This window comes from Nipponia nippon, unplaced genomic scaffold, assembly GCF_047370975.1.
Source record: "Nipponia nippon isolate SJK-2023a ecotype South Korea unplaced genomic scaffold, ASM4737097v1 scaffold_4, whole genome shotgun sequence".
Lineage (NCBI taxonomy): Eukaryota > Metazoa > Chordata > Aves > Pelecaniformes > Threskiornithidae > Nipponia > Nipponia nippon.
The window spans coordinates 124,763,945-124,786,724 of NW_028262358.1; the positions used below are offsets into that span (position 1 = coordinate 124,763,945).

At 48.8% G+C, this 22,780-nt stretch overlaps 1 protein-coding gene across 1 annotated transcript in view; it reads right to left on the reverse strand.

Annotated features, from left to right (window-relative positions):
- The window catches only part of EXTL3 (exostosin like glycosyltransferase 3), a 161,365-nt gene extending 145,381 nt beyond the window's left edge, over nucleotides 1-15,984 (reverse strand). The window contains exon 1 of the mRNA XM_087773780.1: nucleotides 15,959-15,984. The gene's annotated coding sequence lies outside the window, so the exon portion shown is untranslated. The remainder of the gene's footprint in view (nucleotides 1-15,958) is intronic.
- Between the last annotated feature and the right edge of the window lie 6,796 nt (nucleotides 15,985-22,780).

Sequence of the window (22,780 nt, forward strand, 5' to 3'; positions counted from 1 at the left end):
GCAGGCTACCAGACTCAAGGCCGCGAGCTTCCAGCACTTCGGCTCACCCTTGAGTCCACACAATCTGAGGGGCCTTGACAACCCGCCACATTGCCGAGAGTGCTTGAAAAGACAGAAGACTCGGGGAACGCAGACTCCGCTCACAGAGACCTCTGTGCTTAAGCCAGCTGTTTCATTTATTCCTGGGCTCAGTTACCACAATGTAAACTGGGGATAATTCTTCCTACACGACTGTCAGAAAAACAATCTGTTAGCAATTACAGTCATCACGTAGTAAAGAAGGCCAGTAAACACATACGCAGGTGGGTAAGAAAAAAACCCACTCTCAAAGCCCCAAACCAAAGTCAGACCTGAGCACACTACCCACCGTTAACCCCAAATCCACTTCCAAAACTCTATTTAAATAATCTTTTGGGACACTGCTCCGTGGTTCTTTCTGTGGACTGAGTGAATCATCTGTGTTTGCTAGAAATCCAAAGCGATAGCATGCATAAAACGATCGTTCTGGATTAAAGGCACTTTGGGAAAAGACTGTAAAAGGCTGTCTGCTGGGATTGTGTTACAGCTCCGCTGGAGACCCCACCATCGGATTTGGATGTGTGCAGAGAGCTTTTAAAAATGACTAGAGAGAGAAAGAAATACTCCTAGGAATTGGCTGATAAGGGAGTCTTAAATTCCAGATACAGAAGGAAGAACAAATACTAACAGCAGGGCCCTGCAAGTCCGGGATGTAATAGCCAACAGACTTCTTCACAAAACAGGTGCTGAGCGAACGAGAGCTGATTCTGCTGTAGAGTTCCGTCAAATAGTGAGGATGTTGTAATAAAAGCTGCTTTTGATCACTCAATTCGAGCCTATTTGCCACAAATCGGTTCAGTTTAAGCAAAATAAAAGCAGGTCTGCAAGGTTTTAAATTTCAAAAAAGAAAAGTTGAGGTAATTAAGGGAACTAGTTTGTGAAGCTGAGGGGGCTGAATGACTGAAAGGCTCCAAAGAGAAGACCCTGAAACCAAAGAAGAAAAACCATCTGCCATTTGTGTCCTGAACAGAGGGGGTGAATAAAAAGCACACGCAGGGAAGCAGTGAGAACATGCTGGAGACCGGAGGTAGTCACAGTCAGGCCCCCAGACCGAATACAGATGCTGCCTTGCCGTTGAGTAACGAGGAGAGCGTGGAACGGAGGGGCAAAGGCAGGGTGGGCTACAAGAAAGTCAGCCTGCAACTTCTCCAGCCAGGGGAAAGTCAACGGCGCTGCTCGGTGCGCTCTGTGCCAGGCTGCCGAAATGTCGGCTCCGCTAGCAAGGACTTCGAACAGGCCTACACAATCCCTCAACTAAAATTCAGAAATCTTCGTAATAAAACCTTAGAAGTGCTGGAATGAACCTCCTCGTGTTCGAAAGTGCCGATGGGCGTCTGATGTTCTCGTGTAACAACACGGCATCCCATCCATCCAACCAGCGCCTCCCAAATCGCGGAGACCTCTACGCAGAATCCCTCTGCTTAAGGACGGAGGGCTAGAGGCGGCAGCGCTCGGGGAAGCCACAGCTGTTAACTGCAGACAAGACTTGAGGACAGAGTCTGAATCCAAACATAAAAGCCATGGAAATACAGAGTGTAAAGTGCACCGTGAGATCAAAGTTACATTGTGCTAAAATAACTTGGCACCCATCTTTGATAAAATAACTGGTTTCTTTTGACAAAAAAGGCAGTCGGTCTTATTTATCAGGATTTTAGCAAAGCGACAAGAAAACAGGGCGCTATTAGCAAAGGGGAAAAATGGGGATTGAGAAAGAGAACGGTGAGATCAATAATAAACACTAGTGTGCATTAAGTGCTGCAGGTTTTTCAAAAAGCAAAGTTAAATAATAATAAATAATTGTCATTGTTTTGAGCACAATCTATTTCAAGGCCTAACTTTAATGTATGAAAAGGCTTTAAATTTAAAAAAATACATATCTAAGTAGTACAGGCCTGCTGCCAAAATCGACCACTAAAATAGGGAAACAGTTGCCAGCTGCTGCTTTTTCCCAGTGCAGAAATGATACTTCCTTCTTTCCGCAGTTCACTCGCTTCAGTTATTAGTGCATTAGAAACACAGAAACCAACGCAAAGCTGAATCATCATGAAAATATTTCTTAAAATGAAAACTTCCTATGTTTTTTCTCATACCTGCAGGATTCTGAAGCGTATTTACAAAAGCATAGGACCGGAAATCCTGAGTCTGATCCCCTAATGCTGAAGTCAACCACATTGCGTAATCCCATTAATACATTTATCAGGCTCCATCTTCACAGTAATCAGGTTTTCAGCCCCTGTTACACAATTCCCATTAGAAGGCTATTCAAGAACCTCACTTGGTTTGAAGCCATTCTGCTCATTTCCAGCCTAAACTTATTCAGAGCTATTTGTTCTTGTGCCAGAATTGTCATTTAGCTTAAATAACTCTTCTCCCTCTCTGGTATTTATGCCAGTGTATTTATAGAGAAGGAATATAATTTTTCTCTGCCTTTTTTTGTCACTGGCTTACCAGCCAGGCTCCTTTAATCGTTTTGTGAACCCGCTTCTCCATTCTCCAGATCATTTCTAGCAGACACCCTCCCCTGTGCCTTTTACAGTTGAAATCAATCTTTCTTCTACATGGACAAGGAACGCGTAGTACATTTTAAACAAGGCCTCACTAAAACCTGTGGCAGTGGCATTCGCATTTCCTTGTCGCTAGTGGAAATAACTTGGTTGACAAATGTGATCCCGGTATCTTTGTCACTGGGACATCGGAATCTTCCTGTGATTGATTAATACATTCCAATTCCGATACAGAAACCCCAACTTTCTATCACAGCTTGCATGACAAGAGCTTGCATTTGCTTACAGGCAGACAGTCCTGAAGTCATTCATTCTTCTGATAGGATGTCCTATTTTTCCCCTTTTGATGACACCTCCAAATCCCATTAATTTCTGCTGTATCATTAGTCAATACATTGATCAACACTGGTCTTGAGACCAGTCCTTGAGGAACACTATTGCTAACTTGCCCACCAGTCCTTTTTCAACCATCCTACCTTTTCTCCTGTGACGACAGGATTTATTGATGCAAACCAGAGAGCAAAATACTTCCATTCCGATTGATTTAAACTGTCTTGCTTTGCATTTTTTGTCTTTTTTTTCTTAACAAAAGGCTGAATTTGCTGGTGGAGAACAACAAAGGCATATTTCTCCGTAAATCAGGCCTTTGGCTAAACTGGAAAGCTGTCCTATTTTTACAGTTGGGCATTTATAAAAATTAATAAAGTATGCGAGTTAACACATTTTATGTTAAAAATGGTAAATGAAGTTTCTTAATGACTAGTCTGACATTTTTAATTGTACTTAGGATTTATGTTACAAATTTAAAAAACAATTAGAATGCAAGAAAACGGCATGTAAAACTTGTAGTTAAATAAAATTAAGCTAACTGTGCTGAATACATAGCTTAAATTAAAGCAAACTGTTTTATTGTACAAAGGAATTCTGCAGCCTATAAATAGAACCAATTTTGATCTGTTCAGCATATCTTCAGGTCTTCAGAACTTGAAACAAAATTAATTTCTGTTCTTATGCAAAGGAAGAGCTGATGCTCAAGTAAAATGAATGTGGCAAAAACTACTTCATTAAACAATTTCTTTTAACCCAGGTCACTTCTGCAGTTCAGCTGCCCATGCAGCCGTGCCCATGTTGTTAGCAACGCTTTTGTTAGCGGGACGAAGGAAGAGCAACATCAGCGAGCAAAGGTGGGCAGGGGGGAGCAGGACTGCTTCTGCCAATTGTAGTCCTGCCTAAAATGTTTGTGAAAGTGTATCCACGGGTGTAGTTTTGGGGCGGACTGAGCTGATGTAGGCTGTACTCATTGCAGTCCTGTGAACTTCAATGGGCCGTTGCATTTGCAGTGTCTTACATTGGCACTGGTGATGGCCAGACTGCAGAGCAAGACAGTCCAAGGAGCTAATCAAAAGCTAAGTCTGCCAAGGAAAGCAATTTCTTTTCTGTTTTCTTCCTAAATGCAAACCCATGCATTCAGTGCTGGGTGGTGGGTGTGCAAACGCTGGCTTCTTTAATTTGGTTATTACTCATAGATCTCCTTAGCAGCAGACTGACTTTGACAACAACCGAGTCAGGAAGACAGCGGTTCTCAGCAGAGATGGACGCAAGCTGCTTGGACCTAGTGGAAGAGAGGACAGTGCACTCACACACTCCAAGCGCACACACCGTCCTCCTCCCATCCCTTCTCTCCCTCTCTATAAATTCATTTCTACTTGCAGGAACTCTGCAGAAACACACAGGCTGACACCACCACATCAGTTTGAAATCTCATCAGCTACAGAGACAGGTAATGAAGCTTTTTACGGTGTAAGTGCAGAAAAGCAGAGGTCAATGAGAGGGGCAAACCAGAGAGTAAACATGGAAATCACTCCAGCTGGCGTGGGGAGGGATTTGATCTAGCGCAATAACTATGCTGCTATGGATCAGGAGCTCTTGTCCCCAGTAGTCGTGACCTCAACCTGAGCCCTGGGAAGTTGCTTCAGCTTCCTTATCCATAGAGGACGTAATGACGTTCTCCAGGTCTTCTTCATTCACCAGTCCTGAAGTGCTTTGAGATCATCCAACAGATAGCAATGCTCGTGTTTACTCAGCACTAGTACTGGCTCCCAGGAGAGCAAGAACAAACAATAATTTGCCCTTCCGATTATAGCAGTGTTCCACTAAAACCACTATGTATGTCGAGTTTTAAATTCAATCAAATTTAAAGATTAGGAAAAATCCTCCCTCTCTCCCAGCAGTGACAGAACAATACTACACTGTCTTCTTTTCTTTTGTAATTAAAAAATAGCTTGAACTTTAGGAGTGTTATTGCATTTGAAGCAGTAGAAGAAGCTGAATAAAGTGCATCATAAAAAGACGCCACTGGGATCAGTTAAAGCCAACAAAATTGAAATCATTTAGAAGGAACGAAGCCAAAAACACAGAACCAGATTTAAACTTGGCGTATGCTGTGGCAGGAGGCCAGTGGAAGGAGAACTTGTTAGAGGAGCAACGAGAGGGAGGGCTCCCTGCTGCAGCCCACAGATCAGGTATGATGGGCCAGATAATCAGGTGTCATCAACTGGCGCAGCTGGGATGAGATCAATGAAGCAATGCCGATTTCAACTTGCTGAGGCTCTGTCCTGGCGTATCTAAACTCAGCTGCAAAAAATTCTCATCATATTAAGCCATGACATTAATAAACATTGAGCTGTTATACACCACCTGCCATCTTCAAAGAGCTTTAAAACCAATGACTAATCCTCACAACCACCTCCTTAGGTGCAGGAACTGTTTAAAGATGGGAACAAAGGCAAAACGGTGAAGTCATTGGCCACAGCTCCTAAAAGGCAATTTTTAAAACCAGCCAAGCACAAGGCAGAAATTTGGGGCTCCCAGTCACATAGCCCCTTCAGTAGGCAGAACTTCCCTTGTGTTTCTTTGACAGCAGGAGACACCGACAACCTAAAATACTTGCCCCAAAACCTGAAACCTCATACATAAAGTTACTTCTCAAGTGGGTGTAAGACTGATTTTCTGTCTTCTCTGCACAGGCAGGGATCGGCAGAGCAGCAGAGGAAGTAAAATGGGTGAAGTGATGGTATGAGGGAGATCAAGAGGAAGTTTTGGCCACTAACTTGCATTTCAGCTGATGTGGTTTAACCAAGAAAAAAAAAAGCAGCTGAGCCTCCTCACTAGAAGGTCGGTAAATCACGATTCCTAGATTCTCTTCTCCATCTCAGTTTTTCCTCTAGCAACCAAAATTACCTTAAAATTTACAAAAAAGCTATGAAAAATGTCAGGTTTATAACAAACTCATGGAGGAAAGATGATATGGGCGTACAGAGCATCTCTGTTACTAACGCTCTGCTCAGCAGAGATCTCCAGAGGAGACTAGAACTGAAAAAATACTTTAACAGAACACCAGAAACAAGAATAAGTTACTAAAGGGAGAATAAACCCAACGCACTTGTGTTTCTAAGCACCCCAATAACGTTATCAATAAACCCAGATGCATCCTTTCCACAAACGCAGCAGCGACAGTTGACTCAAATGGATGACACTTCTGTAATGTGACTATTTGCCTCTCAAGCTGAAGCAGATAAAAATTCAAAGATTGGACTTTCTTGGGATTTGTATGTTAATATACACAGCTTTAGGGAAATTGTTGCGACTCAACCTACAATTCATTCTGTGCAGTCAGTGACATTCAAGTACCTACCAGCAATTTTCATACCACTTGCAGTATATCTTATAGGCTGTCATCAATCTGATGCATTATCTTTTTTGCAAAAAATCTGTCATGAGAGCCAGGCAGGCTTCCCCTTGGTTCAGACAGGCAGGAATAGAGCTGACTCATCCTCTTTTTTTTTCCTTTCATCCTGATTTGTATAGTCTCCTTTTCAATTTAGTTTTCCCATGTTACACAAGGAGAAGGGGTCTGGCTACATGTATGTATAATGTGTGTGGGTCTGCAAGGGACAGCAAGAGAAAGAATGTGTTTTTAATCTCCTCCTATTCCTCTTGCTAACAGTTCCTTTTGCTTCATCTCCTTGGAGGTATTTTATTATTAAAATCAAATGAATTCTCCTTCTCTCTTGCTTTTGTTCAAAGAAAACAATAGGACTTGTGAGAAACCCAGCTAGGAGGAAATGTTCACGATCTGGCATCCTTGGACCTGCTGAAATCTTTTGCTGTGTTTCTACAGAAAGCAGGCAAGCAGCTACACCTCCCGGCACCAGCCACTTTCTACTAGGGCTAGTTTTGCCCAAACCACCACCGCATTTAAACTGAGAAGACATTTTATTGCAAATAGAGACGCCATCCATGGGCCTGGAGTCTACCAGGCCACGCTGTGGCTCCAGTTGACAGATCTCATGACCGAAACAGTTGGAAGATCTCTCCCTTGTGGGGACTGTCTGGTATCCACTCACGCAAGCTGGAGCTGCACCTCTGCCCGAGGCTCAGTAAGTACCTGCGCTATCCCTCGTGCCTGACTGCCTGTTTTTCATGAACTTATGCAACCTTAATTACCCTTCCAGACCTGTATCTCTTTGTCAGGCTTGACTGAAACAGGCCGGCAGGTTCAGAAGTTATTGGGGTGGCGCAAACATACATACATACAGGGTGATAAGAAACCTGGATGAGATTGAGTCTCATTTTGTAAGAAAACAACACAGATGTTGATCGTAAGGGCAAAACAAGGGGGCATTGTCATGGATGTGAGCAGAGATGCCAAGCAGTGAGCTATCCACAGTGAAGCAATCTAAAGATTTAGGTGTAGCCACCAGGAAAAATCAGTATTTGGATGTACTCAGGAATAGGCAAATGTCTAAAATACCACATTCATAAAGAAACCTCTAGCCCAGCTTCTTTCTTCACTACTCATGCATCAGCCAGCACTGGAATGACACTGCCAAGGTCTCGGGGCAACTGATGCCAGACAGGACCACTCATAGCAGAATCAGAGGTTGCATCAAGCTCCCAAACTGCTTCACCAATGAATCTGGGGTCGGACCACAGAAACATGGGAAGAACAGAGCTGTGATGGACCTGAAAAAGCCTATCCCTTTACTCCGGGCTGCACAAAGTTTTACTTAGGTCATTTTTTTGCAGATGTCCACCCAAGGTTCTCCAGGATCTCCTCAGATTATGGTTAAGTCAGGCTCAGGTCAGTGACAAACCATGTAGAGAAAAAGCTCTAACTCATTAATCCCTTTAATTCTTTAAGCCCTCTCTTTTCACCACCATTGTGATTACGTTTTCCTTTTAACAAGGCTTGGAAGAGCGATGAGAGATGTACCACTTGAAGGCTCGCTTTGGCATCAAGATGCAGGAAGCCCTGCAGTCGTAAGATTGCCGCGCAGTTTTCACAGTCACAAAGGTGACCTGAACAGCAAGGAAAGAGCACAAAAACCAGCACTCCTACTTCAAGCTAGTGCCAAGACGCATGGAGTTGAGAGATCTATGTAAATTCAACAGCAAACAGAGCCTGTACTCAGATAACAACCTACTTTGCACTCAAAAATTATGATTAATATTATGTATATTTCTTCATTAACAGTCACAGGGTGAGAACTTTCATTTGCGCGTGCGACGGTTGCACGTACACAGCTACCGACAGCATCTCCACCCTCCTCTCCCGCAGTCGGCATGGCTCAATGCACGGTGCAAGTCTTCCCATGCACAAAGCGTGCAGATACGACACGAAAAACCAGGGCCACTAATGGCGGCGCATCGGCAGTCCGGGCCCTCCTCCTGATGGGCCTTCAAGGCAACATAGAATCATAGAATCGTCAAGGTTGGAAAAGACCCTTAAGATCATCGAGTCCAACTGTTAACCTATCACTGCCAAGTCCATCTATACCATGTCCTCGAGCACCACATCTATCGTTCTTTAAATACCTCCAGGGATGGAGACTCAACCACTTCCCTGGGCAGCCTGTTCCAATGCTTGACCACCCTTTCGATGAAGAAATTTTTCCTAATATCCAGCCTAACCCTGCCCTGGCGCAGCTTGAGGCCGTTCCCTCTCGTCCCATCGCTTGTTCCTGGGGAGAAGAGACCGACCCCCCCGGCTCCAGCCTCCTTTCAGGCAGTTGCAGAGAGCGATGAGGGCTCCCCTCAGCCTCCTCTTCTCCAGGCTGAGCACCCCCAGCTCCCCCAGCCGCTCCTCCCCAGCCTTGGGCTCCAGCCCCTGCCCCAGCCTCGCTGCCCTGCTCTGGCCACGCTCCAGCCCCTCCATGGCCGCCTTGGGGTGAGGGGCCCAGCGCTGAGCACAGCATTCGAGGGGCGGCCTCCCCAGTGCCCAGCACAGGGGGACGATCCCTGCCCTGCTCCTGCTGGCCACACCATTCCTGACACAAGCCCGGATGCCATGGGCCCTCTTGGCCACCTGGGCACACTGCTGGCTCATGTTCAGTGGCTGTCGACCAGCACCCCCAGGCCCTTTTCTGCCAGGCAATGGAAACACGAAACATGAAACACAACAGAGCAATGAGCAAAAAAAGTCCTCAGGTGGCCAAAGTTCATTACAGCAGGCAGAATCATTCCCTTCATCCTCTCTCCAGCTCCCACTTAATTGAGTAGCCTGGCAAATTGATGAATTACAGTTAAATGATCTCGCTGTGATGCCTCGTGCTGATGAATGAAGAATACCCTGCCAGAGTCTCCTGATTTCAGGTGATGGATTTGAGTCCAGGCTGCAACACAATTCCTTGTGACTGACAAGCTCAGCTATTTTCACTCTTAATCTTGATATTATTTGATTGAATAAATCCAAGGTCGTAATTTCCTAGGTGGATACGATTGTTCACAATACCACCAGCCCTTCAATTACTTTTAACTGCATCAAGAAAAGGTGAAGAATATTCGTGTAAGAGCTGGTAAGATCTCAGCTTTGTTCCTGGGAAACACCTACACCCAAAACACACTTCTGCTGGAGCATGAACGACCAACTGTGAAGTGACATTTGTCATCTCACGGCCCAAAGCTCTTGTCATCCAGCCCTCAAACCCCAGGGACACGGACCCCTGGGGACTATAATTTCTCATGTTTGGTCACAGTCCAGAAGATTTTCTCTCTTTTGTGTTGGAAATTTGATAGGAGGCAGCTTGGCTGAATGAGATTGATTTGAAGATGTGGGAAGCAGGGAAAGGATAACTATTAATTTGCATTGTTTTCTTTCAGCACATACAAACACTTTATAATAGGGGGACACCTTCAAACCCTCATGCTTGACCCTTAGCGAACACTTTTGGGATGCGACCTGATTTTTCCTTCCCATTTCCCTCTTCAAAAGGCACAAACGGGAGCAAAATCTCCAACTTGGCTGCACAGAACTTTCACACAGATCTCTGCACAGCATCAGCTGGATCGAAAGATGTTGTGTCATGCGTGAAATATTCCAGCACTTTATTGTGCAAGCTCCTAATTATTAATGTCTAGGCTCCATATTTCTATGATGTAGCTTAGAGTGGTGGATTTGAACTAGTTTTCCCTGAAATCTACAGATGGGGAACCACAGAAATGTTTTTTATCCCCTCAACTTCTGTAGTCTCCGGTGCAGAAAAACCCCAAGGAACAAACAAGCCCCTCAAAAGAGGAATCTGGGTGAAAATTGTCCTTCTCTGCCTCCACCGCTACCACAGTAGCATAACTGTCTTGTAAACAACTCCACACTGTCCCTGGGGGACAATACAGCCAGATCTTTGCAAAATTTCACTGTTGTATGTTTTTAGGAGATATAAACCACACCATTGGAAGTCTCCTTCTCTCCCACCGAGGCCTCCCAGACCGGGTCCAGAAGCGGGACTGCAGCAGGAACAGGACACAGATGGTCCCCTGGGATCAGGAGAAAGGAGGCAGCTGATGCAAAAGCCAGCGGCCCCACGTAACTCTTGCAGAGGGAGCCGGAAGCTGCCGCCATCGAACAATAGAAGGAAACGCTGTCACTGAGCTGGCTGTGGTCTGTGCCTTCAAAACCAGTAGCTGGGGATGGAAAAGGCTTGCAAGGGAGAAGCAGAAAACTTCTGAGGATAAAAGGTTTCACTTCCGCATTTAATTTTCACAGCAAACCAAAAGGGAAAAAATTTTAAGTCTGGAAATTAAGCTGATTTTGGAGGTAACCACATGGTTGGAAAGTCAAATGAAGCCCATCCCTCTTCCTCCCCAAGAATACGATGCATTGGAAAAACCTGTAGAGTAAGCAACCAGTACCCAGACTAGTGGCACACGCTGCTCTTACTGGTCTAACAGGGGTTAACACAAACGGCTTGTGCTCCAGAAAACAGTCATATTTATATATTCATATATATGTGTGTGTGCATAGAGACATGCTGGATTGCTTTTTCTGCAAATATAAGGAAAAAAAACATCTCTTGGTTCCAGGATGTAGGATTTAAAAAAAAAAAATAAAAATCTACACGTGCTATTGCAAGAGTTGCAATAAAATAAGCACTGCTGGTGCCGGTGAGTTAGAGGTGCTCGCAACAGGCGGGATAATGGGATTTCGCCGTGTTTTGTTTCCTCAGAGGTAACTGCGCCCTTATCAGGAGATGCAGGATATGAGGCTCTGACACTTCACTCCTCTGATTCATACACTGGCATAAAGCAGACATTGATGGCATCCGCATTGCTGACTCAATCACGTATCTTCGGTGCTGATCTTGTTGATGCCGGGAAAAAGGACTTGGCGGGGGGGGAGAGTGCTCTTCTTGCCTGCATGCAGCAGGCAACGCGGCCATGGCTTTGCTGTTTTGCCTCAGGGCTTCACCGGTAAAAATAGGTAAATAAATAAAATAAATGCATTCCTGCCTTCATCCCACATCCACCAAAGCAAAGTTTTCAGCTGGTTTTCTCCACCCAAACTTGGCAAAGCAACTTAAAAAAAAAAAGAAATCCCAACCGCTCTGCTTTTGGAATATATTTGAAAGTAAAAGAAAGTAAACCTTGTCCCATCTTCTCCCTGCGCTTTACTCCCAGGCAGCCTCAGAAAAAGGTGGAAGGCAAACATTTTCTTGTTGAGGCTCATTCTACCTCCAAGTGGTTGTTTCCAAACGCTGGATTTTTTTTTTTTTTAAAGTTTAAGCTCTGGCACATCTAATTTTGTTCCTTCTGGGGAATAAACAAGAAGAACAGCAGCCGAGCAGGTAATGAAACAGATTCTCCTCCAACTCTAAAAGCAGAGAGTTGAGAACAAGAAGGTGACAAAGAAGATAAATTAACACCTTAGAGGATGCTAATCATATGTAGGAGCGGTGCGTTCCAGCGGCGGGCAGTTTTTGCCTCATCTCGTGCTCTGGCAGCCCTCGGCAAACGTTCACAACCCCACATGCCAGACCCACGCACAGGATTGCTGCTCGCATTCTCTTCCCGCCATGCCTTCACCACCCACAGCTGCAGTGGATGTAGCTCCTCAGCCTCTTCCCCGCTGCGGCCGCAGAGCGAGAGGGGCTGTGACACTTTCTGCACTTAAAAGTGGGCGATTTAGCAAGGAAAAAAATCTGCAGCTGCATGTGTGGGCCTTCATCTCCCTGGCATGACCCAGGTTGGGTTATGTTGTGTTGGACAAAGACGATGCTGGAGAGGACTGGCTATGCCTCATGTCTCTCTTGGTATTTTATTCATCGAGGGTGCAAACAAGACCACAAGTTGGGTCAGACTAAAGGTTCTCTCCTCTGCTGTCCTGTCTCTGGTGGAGACACGGTGCTTCCCCCTTGCACACCCTCCCAACCTGGCTCGCTTGAGCCCACACGGCTGACGTACACAATGTCCACGCTGGCTCTGGAGATCTTTGGGATGAGCCAGGATGAGAGCAGTTCCATATGAACCACATTTTCAAAGCATCTGGTGAGGAAGCCGAGGCCATCCCAACTCCCATCTCCCACCTGGCCTGCAGCAATGGCCCCCACCAAAACCAAGACCCAAAGGAGGCAGAGGATTTATAGCTAACAAGAACAGGCCTGGGGTTGACAGCCTCAACGCCCGGTGCCAGGGCTAAGCCTCCTTTCCAGGAAAGTCGTGTCTCATCAAGCTCAAGCCTTGACTGAACGCTCTCCCAGGCTGAGGCATGCTGAAAGGCTCTTCCCGGTGCAGCCTGGCCGGTGACTAATAATACATGAGCTCACCTCTTCCCTCCACCATGGCATTTTTGCCAGTGCCCGTGCATCTTGCACAAAGCCCATTGGGTTCCCTGCCCACTGAGACCCCACCAGTCTACCAAACGTGGTCAAAATTGATTCAAAGAGTCATTGGGGACGGACAACAAACAGCATCTCGTTAAGCCTCCTGTTTTTTTGGAGCTACCTCTGACCACAGCCGTCACCGATGCCACCAGGTGTGAACAGGAGTCCCAAGCAGCAAACCCTGCCCACACCTGCTAATGATGCTCACTGCATTCACCTTTGGAGCTCAATACTTGCTGAATTTTCCCCGTTCCAGTTCATCTCTACTCTTTTATTAATCACATACAGAAATTCAGGGGAGGGCGGCTTTTCTAGGAGGGTGGCAGTATACAATCATTAAATAAAATATAAACACCTCATCTATACTTAACATCAGGTTTGATCTTCACTGTTTTCACTCCCCTTTTTCAAGGCAATTTGCAATTTCTTTGGTTGCTTTTTGGGAAGGGAGAACGTAGGGGATGGCTGACTTACTGCTTAATCTCATTTTTGATCTATTATTAAATGCCTGCTTTCTTTTTCTTTTCTTTTTTTTTTTTACCCTTTCTCTAGGAAGCCAGAAGCCCCAGCAGAAATTACAGCCAGAAAGAAAGGTGAACTGTGAAATGAGAGCTGGGGGAGAAAGAATTGCTTGGGCTTTTTTTTTTTTTTCAGAGTTTTCTCATTTTCAGCTATAAGAAATCTCTACAGTGCCAGCCAAGTAAAAGAAAATATGCTGAAAGTGATGGAAATGCAAAGTATTGGCCCCGATCCCACCACTGACATACATGGCAAAACCCTCCAATTGAGGCCGGCACGTGTGTTCCCACGGGATTCCTCCGTGGAGCCGCTTTTCAAACGCATTGACATTTCCTCACCCTTTTACCAGCGTTAGTAATTCTCTAGCAAATCCCCAGGCTCCGGGAACGGTGTTTGTGTGCCACGAAGCCACGCGCTCAGATTTGCAAACTGATGCCAGAGCCAGGACTTAGTGACAGTCCGGGACAGGACCGCAAAGCACGAGGCCAGCGGCACTCAGGGCATCCAGGAACGTCTTTTTTTTTTTACCATTTTTATACAGCGTCTTCAAAAGGTTTGACAGGACTGTAGCACAACATGATCCCTGCAAGGAGTTTACGCAGACCCACAGCACGCAGCCAGGTAGAGAGCGCTGCAAAGGCACAGCAGCATTCAGTGCCCACCACCTTCGCTTTAGGATGCTTTTTAACAGCTTTCTGATTATTTCATTACTTTATCCTCACATGTTGCTAAATAACTGTGTTTATGTCTGCCCTGCAACCCAGTGCTTGACCTCGCCTGCCCCAGCTCACAGGGACAGATTTGGTTTCAAGCTAGCAAAGCCAGTCCAAGAAGCAAAGCGATTCCCAGGTGGGTTCTTTGCTCTCCGCAGCCATTTTACCGCAGTCAGTGCTGGCAGATGGCTTGAAGTTGATCGAGGGGAGCCTCACTGAAGGAATTCCCACGAAGAGGCAGGAGGACAAGTCCAACGCTACCTGTAGCACGCTCTGAAGGTGGATCAGTTTGTTCCCAAGGCCACGCTGGAGACGGGTCAGGGTTGATGCGGGACCTGAACAACCTGCACCCATCTTGTGCTTTTGCATCACCCTTTTTGCCTCCTTTTGGCCCCTTTACATCGCTGGAAGTGGTTCCTCCTTCTGCTGTATTTGCAGAAATAAGGATTGTTTCTCCTCATTTGGCACCAGGACACGCTTCCACCTCCCAGCCAGATCAGATCAAAAGCGAGCTTCGCTTTGCTGCCAGCTCCCATCGAGAGCTGGATGCGCACCTCACCACGCCAGCCATTTGGCTGGCGAGCAAACGATCCCCATGTGAAACCAGGATGCCCAAATCGGGGCTCCCAGCTCCCCGGTGAGCCCCTCTGCTCCCGCGTCTGGGCTGCCGCAGGCTCTGACCTCCAGCCAAGGCTCACGCAGAGCTCACCTCTCAGCAGCCCCAGGGAAGGGCAAATGCTCCTTAGCATTTCCTATCGATTTAATTAATTAATTTAAGCATTTCCTATTCATTTCCTATTACAAACATTGCCTTATTATCTAGTAAGAAGAGAGCCAACCCCTAACCATCAGGAACACAACCCAGCAAGAGTCTCAGATGCCAACACTATTTTTGGGGGGGAAAAGCAGTTTTTTAAGTGCTTTTATTTTTAAAGAACGGTGCAGGCAAGCAGCTGAAGATTTTGCAGCAGAACTGGACAGGTTCAGGCACATTTTGGAGGAAAAAGCATCCCCAGGCCATGTTCCATGGCAAACCCTCTGTTTTTTTCCAGGGAAATACGGAAAGAGCAGGGAGGCAGCACACAGCCCAGAGAGCAGCTAGGCAAGATGCCACCATCTCCTTCTGCCCCAGTCATAACCGGACATCCCAGTACCTCATCTCTGGAAAAAGCCAGCGGATGTTTGGGAAAGAAATCAAAGAAATGGCACATCCAGAAAGAGCCATTCCTGGGTAGGGAGCAGTCAGCAGCTGTGTCCACCCCATGTGACAGCCACCAGTGCCCACCTCTCCTCTCCCATCCAAAAGGCCACCGGGACCCTGTCCTGGCCCTGCTACGAGGTAGCACACATCATAAAACCTTCTGTTTGATCACATCCACCCAGCTGCTCCTGTGGCCCACCGGAGAATGACTACAGATGTAATAAACACAAATACTGACACGGGACTGGAGACCCTTTTCTTCTTCCCAAGGGAGACCAGAGAAATAGAAGAGATGAAGGAAGCAACCATGAACCTTCGATTCCAACTCACCCAACAACCACAAAATCCTTTTTGTGATCCTCAGTGATCAAATCACAGCTGCCACAAGAATTGATGTTGGTGACAACAGGAGCAGAGGTTCCCTCACCTTCAGATTTTGGGTGGATATGATTGATTCAAGTTTCTGGGCAGGCGTAAAGTTGGAAAGAGCCTGTTGCCAGAGATCTATTCCTCCTAAAAAAACCCAGAGCTGGATGTCATCGTGACACGAGGGGCGCATGTGCCACCTCCTGTCTCCACCTCGAGCCTAAATCCCCTCCTGCCTTCCCTTAAACTCAGCAAAAAGGAGCCAAATCAAAGCAACTGTCTACATTTGGCTTTATCTGCTATAAAATGTCAAACTTTTCTACAGGGATGATTACATTTCCACCCTCCCTCCCCGCCCAAAGCTTGAAGACTGGTATAAAGAAGTCAAAAACATGTCGGAGAAAAGAAAGCATCACCTACCCTGGCCACAAAGGCTGGGAAGTCAGCCCTGATCAGCTGGAGGTCTCTCTTGGAGAGCAAGGGATCCTGCTGGGGAAAAACCCACCTGGGTTTCTCCATTCCCTTGTGGCATCTCTGATTTTGCTTCCCATGGATTCGTTTATATGGAAATGCGAGTGCACACGCGGGGAAAAAAAGTCTGTGTGCTGGAAATATGACTAATGGATGGGAACCTGCGCAGTGTGTAAAAATCTTCCCTCTCTCCTGATGCAATAGCATTCTGCATGCACTTTAGACATTGGCACCTACGTTTCATCTGCTTTCTTGTAAGACGATGGAATACATTTAACGAATTACACTGAGTTGAAGTCTCAGCCGTAGGTTCTGCGCTGGCATCGTTGCAGCAAAGAAGCCACAGGCTCCCCCTGGCCCATCACTGTGGGGTCAGTGGGCTCACGTCCCGTCCCATTTATTTTGGAAGAGCGCATCAGGGCACGACACATCATGTAATTTTGGTATTTCTGGGGTTTTTCCCACCAATACCCCACTTTCCCCAGCATCCCTGGTTTTTGCCATCTGCCTGGATGGCACAGGACCGCATCTCCTCGCACATCCCACGCCTTGACCCTGCCGCTCCCACGCGTAACCGGTGCCCATCCTGCCTCGCTGGGACCACACAGGCTCTTCCAGCAAGGAGAGAGCTCTTGCTCGAGTTTTCCGTGCGAGCAATTGGGATCATTTACAGCCCCATATAAATGATATGTACCGGTGCCTCCAGCCCTGAAGCCCCCTCGCCCCACGGTTCCTGCACTGGAGAGGCACATTCCCCGCAGCACTGGGGACAGGTAGAGAAATATCTCAGGGCTTTTTTTTTCTAACAAACACCCCTTCTAGGGACACAAACAACACCAGCTTCCCTCGTTTACAGCATCCTTTACCTCCCGAGCCGAGCAGCACAAGCCACGAAGCCGGCGTGCATCCCTCGGCAGAGCGCACAGCCCCGACTGACGCACGGCCGCTGTCAGGTCAGCCGTGCTCAAGCTTTCCACGTCTGCAGCATCTCTCAGCCTGATCCTGAGCCGCTTCGTGGGGATGGGGCTGGAGGAGAAACCCCGCAAAACCCCTCCCCGCGTCAACCAAGAGGAGCAGCACCCAACGAAGAGCACACAGGAGGCAGAGGACAGAGCAGCCTCCACAGGGAGCGAGGTTTGCAGAGAGGAGCAGAAGTTTTTTTGCTCGGTCACGGAGACACGTTTGAAGGTGAAGGTTGGACATGGAAACATCTGTGGCCGTAGGGAGCCCAGACTGCCCAGAGCAGGGTGGAAAACAAAGAAACCCAACCCCAGCATGATGAAATACAAGTTTATTTGCTTTAGCCTGTGTCCAACTTCTCTCTCTGGCACAGAAAAATTTCTTAAATGCTGCTCTGGCTGGGGGCTTTTGTGCAAAACTGAGGTTTTTAAACGACCGACCAACCCAACACGCAATTCAAGGGAGCTGGCGAGTCCCAAGCACCTCCAGGTCCATCACACGAAGGCGGAACCGGGCAAGGAAGCGAGACCAGGGCGTCCTGACTTCTCCAAGCCCTCCTGCTCTCCCCCGGCTCTATCGGGACGAGGAGTTAACGCAGCCACAGCCAAACGATGGAGAGGCACCACTACACCAGCAGCGACGGGCACGCCGGAGCTCCCGAGATCCCTCTCTCCGGGGAAGCCAAAGCCATTCCTCCGCTTTTGGGGGCCGCTCACCTCCTCTCCGGCCATCCCGGCTCTCCCTCCCAGCTGGGATTTCTCCTTGCGGCTCAAAAGCCCTTTCAAAGCGTTCAATTTTCCTGGCATCCCCCATGGCCCAAATTGCCAAACTCCAAAGCAACTTTCACCGGGAGCAGAGGATCCCTCGCCCGCTGCTGAAACAGCAGCTTTCACATTCAGCCTAATTTATGTTGCACCATCCCGGAGGAGCGGGAGACGAGCCAGTGCCACCCCAGAGCCACGGGCACAAGTTTCCCCTAACTTTGGGGGGTCTGGGGTGAAAACCCAATCCCCCCCCTTCAAGGAGGCAGCCACCAGCCCAGGCAGGGCTCACCCCACTGCCGATGCTGCCAAAAATCCCCCGCCCCGGGGACACCCCCAGCCCAGGATGGGGAGGGGAAGGGGGTGATGGGTCCCCTCCATCCCGGGCCCATCCCGGGAGGGGACGGTGCTGCTCCCCGGCAGAGCCCGGAGCCCCCCTCCTGGGCCAGGGGGAGGGATTATAAAGTACAATAAAGTCAATAAATAAATAAAATTAAAATAAAAGTAATTATAAAAAAATAAAATAAAGTAAAATAAAATAAAATAAAATAAAATAAAATAAAATAAAATAAAATAAAATAAAGGAAAATAATATAAAATAAATGTAAAATAAAATAAAATAAAATAAAATAAAATAAAATAAAATAAAATAAAATAAAATAAAATAAAACAAAATAAAATAAACTAAAATAGTATAATAATTAGAAAAATTAAAATAATTAAAAGATAAAACTATAAAATAAAATAAAATAAAATAAAATAAAATAAAATAAAATAAAATAAAATAAAACAAAATAAAATAAAATACAACAAAATAGTAAAATAATTAGAAAAAAATTATTGAAATAGAAGATAAACCAGTAAAATAAAATAAACCACCCAAAGTAGCCGAGCTCGCCCCGAGGACCGGGGGCAGCGCTTACCTGGCGGCGGGGGCTGCGCGGGGCTGCGCGGGGCTGCGCGGAGCTCCGCGCTCGCCCTGCGGCCGCAGCCCGGCGTGCGGAGCGGCGCGGAGCCCCCGGCCCGGCTCGCTGCATTGTGGGAAGCGGCGCCCAAAAATGGGGGCGCGGTGCCCTCTGGTGGCGGGTCCTGGTGGGGTCCCCTCGGGTGGGGGGCCCTGGGACGGGGGTGCTTTGGGTTGTACATCTGGCTGTGTGTGTGTACCTGTAGGTGTGTATATTAACCGGTATGACCCCCCGTCTGGGTCTGACAGCCCTGATGGGCTCTGACCCCCTACAAGGAATCTGGGGGGGGTCTTCTCAAAAGCGGGGTGCGAAGGAGCAGCGGGGGCTGACACGAAGCTGCTGCTTCTCTCCACCATGCCAATGCAGCACCCAAGTCTCTGCCCATTCCCATGCGGCACCCTAAAAGCACCCCAAAAAGGTGCCTTGAAACACCTCTGAGAAAATAAGTGAGGTGGGGCGCACCGGTTTGGAGAGGAAGGGGCAGAGGAAGGCTCTGCAGAGGGTCCTGGCCAGGCCACGGGGTGAGGGTCAGCAAGGCTCAGGGCCGGGTCCTGCGCTTGGGGCACAGCAACCCCAGGCACCGCTGCAGGCGTGGGGAGGAGCGGCTGGGAGCTGCCCGGCGGGAAAGGGCCTGGGGGTGCTGGTCGACAGCCGCTGAACATGAGCCAGCAGTGTGCCCAGGTGGCCAAGAGGGCCCATGGCATCCTGGCTTGTGTCAGGAATGGTGTGGCCAGCAGGAGCAGGGCAGGGATCGTCCCCCTGTGCTGGGCACTGGGGAGGCCGCCCCTCGAATGCTGTGCTCAGCGCTGGGCCCCTCACCCCAAGGCGGCCATGGAGGGGCTGGAGCGTGGCCAGAGCAGGGCAGCGAGGCTGGGGCAGGGGCTGGAGCCCAAGGCTGGGGAGGAGCGGCTGGGGGAGCTGGGGGTGCTCAGCCTGGAGAAGAGGAGGCTGAGGGGAGCCCTCATCGCTCTCTGCAACGGCCTGAAAGGAGGCTGGAGCCGGGGGGGGGTCGGTCTCTTCTCCCCAGGAACAAGCGCTGGGACGAGAGGGAACGGCCTCAAGCTGCGCCAGGGCAGGGTTAGGTTGGATATTAGGGAAAACTCCTTCCCCCAAAGGGCTGTCAGGCCCTGGCCCAGGCTGCCCAGGGCAGTGGTGGAGTCCCCATCCCTGGGGGGATTTATAAGATGGGGAGATGTGGTGCTGAGGGACATGGTTTAGTGGTGGGCTTGGCAGTGCTGGGTTAACGGTTGGACTCGATGATCTTAAGGGTCTTTCCCAACCTTAACGATTCTGTGATTCTCTGTTGGGGCACATCAGCGTTTGGGGTGTGGCTCATGGCTGGAGGTGTGAGATTCAGAGTATTCCCCTTGTTGCGAGAGCTTATGTATTAGACACACATGCAGCATAACATATAGCTGTAGAAATGTATAGATTGATATACTATATGTACCCCATGGATGTTGCAGGAAGGGCTTATGGGGCCAGGGTGGATCTGGGGCCTCTGGGTCACAGCCCCAGTCCCAGCCCCAACACTTTCTGCCCCGCTTGTTCCCCGCAGGCGTCTCCTGTCCTCTCTGCCCAGGCTGCTCGGACAGGTAATTAATGCAGCTCAGATGGGTAATTAATGCAGCTCTGCAGAAGGATCAACTAAATATTAACGAGACTTTGTGGCCTGCAGGGATGTCACCTCCCTTGGTCGCTGCTGGAGGAGCTTTGCTCTGCTGAGCCCGGCAGTGGGATCCTACTCAAAGGCCAACCAATAATTCAGTAAAACCCTGAAGAAAAGGGATCCCAAAGGGGCGATGACCGTGGCATAGTGGGATCGCCCCAAAAATGGGGTTAAATCCCAAATACTGCTCTGAAAGGGGGTCAGCAGGAGACCCCACATGCTTTGATCCACATTCCCAGTTTGCAGCAGGCTCCTCTAATATAATTCCTGTTTTTTTCTGACAGCAGAAGCAACTGGACGTCATGGACAAGACCTGGAAAAGAGCCACCAGCGACAACGGAGGACAATTACTGAAGGAATCAGCAGAAAACCAGAGGCACAAGCAAGCAGGCGTGCACACAGCATGAGCTCCAGCTTTGTCTCTCTTCTTTACCAGCGACCGTGGGCAGCGTTGCAGGTAGGACCAGGATTTCTGATGCCATCTGGCCTCTGCCGGTCGCTCGCTCTACTCAAAAAGCCTCTTTTTTAACCAAATTCCTCATCCCGTCGGCTCTGTTCACATGATGCCTTTCCACACGCTCCCATTGCTTCCCAGGAGCAGGGGTTTGACTGTGGGGAGATCGAGTTCCCTTTCCCAAGGAGCACTTGGCCAATGTTGGGGGGGGGGGTGCTGCAGAAATTTCTCAAATCCAAGGGAATCCCATGTTTTTCTGCTATGACGTGCTGTGCTTGCCAAGGCTCGTGCCCAAAGCGGCAATGGCCGTTTCATACAACTGCTTAAATAAAGTAAGCCGCTGGGGCCGTCCCCTGGGGCTGACAGAGGACCGGGACAGGGGCTCCCTTTCGGGAAATTTTACCCATAACCAATTTTTCTGGCACCGTTTTCTCCAGCTCCAGGTGGCAGCTTGGGCACGGATAAGCTGTCGTCTTCAAAGGAGCCGGTTGCTGCCCGGACCTCTTGGTGCGGCGCAGGGAGGGGATTTGCGGAGATTACGAAGGCTTGAAACGTCCCTCCTGGCTACAGAGCACCCAGGTCTGGACAGACCCACAATGGACAGACGGACAGGGCAGAGCGAAGCCACCGAGCCCACTGAAGAGCATCTCCTCTCCATTGCCTGACGCCAGGGCAGCTCCCAGGGTAACCGGAGGGGGGGAGTTTAATCTTTTCCATTCGGTTTTAATCAGCTCATCAGCGACGGACATTGACAGCGCGGCTGGCTAAGAAGCTTACGTCTATTATTCCCAGGGGATTAGCCTTTCTGATCCGAGCGGAGGGAGGCGGTTGCATCTCAAGCCTCGCTGGGGGCGTGCGTCGTACCAGCGATCGGCCGCAAAAACCATCTCCCCCCCCCCCGTTATTCGGCAGCGTGCAAATGCCGCTCTGTATTTATTTACACAGGCCGGAGAGCTTTCTCCTTCCTTCCAGCTGTACGTCCAACAAATCCCTCCAGCAGCGTTAGGGGCACGGTGGTGCCATATGGACCCTATAGGATGGGGGGGTGCCCAGATGGGCTCTCCTGACCCTCTCAACGGGACTGTACAGCGTGCGTGGCCGCGCTCACATCTGCACATGGACCCTTATGCATGTGCACCTCCAGGACGTGCCACGATAGCAGAGCCTGACCCTAAAAACACTCAGAGGCAGAGGGATCCTGTCCCAAAAGTTTCTTGTCCCCATCTGACACCCTGAAACAGTCTCTGGGATGCGTAGGCACAGAGGGAGCTGGGTGATGATGGTGGGTCGAAAGCCCCTGGAGCAAAAAATTTGGGGGAGCTGAAACCAGGAGCGTGGCTCTGCTCCCTCGGCCTGGGTGCTCATCTCGCACGAGCTGAGCTGCACCTGGAGGCACCCTGGGGTGCCTTGGGTGTCGGGGAAACACCCGTCGGCGTGTCTCTGGTCCCTGGGGTGTCAGGGATCGCCCGTCACCCATCCGTCCTCGCTGCCGTAGCTCGTCTGGCAGTGGGATTTCAGGATGCATTGCCGCTGCCTTAAACATCACTGTACATGCGCACAAAATAATTGCTTCCCCCCAACCCTCCTATAGGCCGTGCAAATATGGCGTGACAACTAAATAATCCCAAAGAGCCCCTGTGAGGCTTCTCCCAGGTGGTGCTGGCTCTTCCCGGGGCTCAGGGAAGGGCTGGGGACAGGGGCCTCCCCTCGCAGGGCCAGAGATGGGATATTTCCCTGTTCCCCCTGCCCCAGCTCCCTCCGGGGCAGGATGCAGAGGAGGGGACCGCATGGACCAGCAAAGACAGAGAACAGCATAAAAGAGCATAAAACTCCCTTTTGCAGCTCGAGGACGCACCGAGTTGGTGATTTCTGCATATTTCGTGTTTCTCCAGCTTTCGTGGTGACCCTACAGACCACAGACATTTTTGGCATCTGCAGGATCCCGACTGCAATGGGATCGAG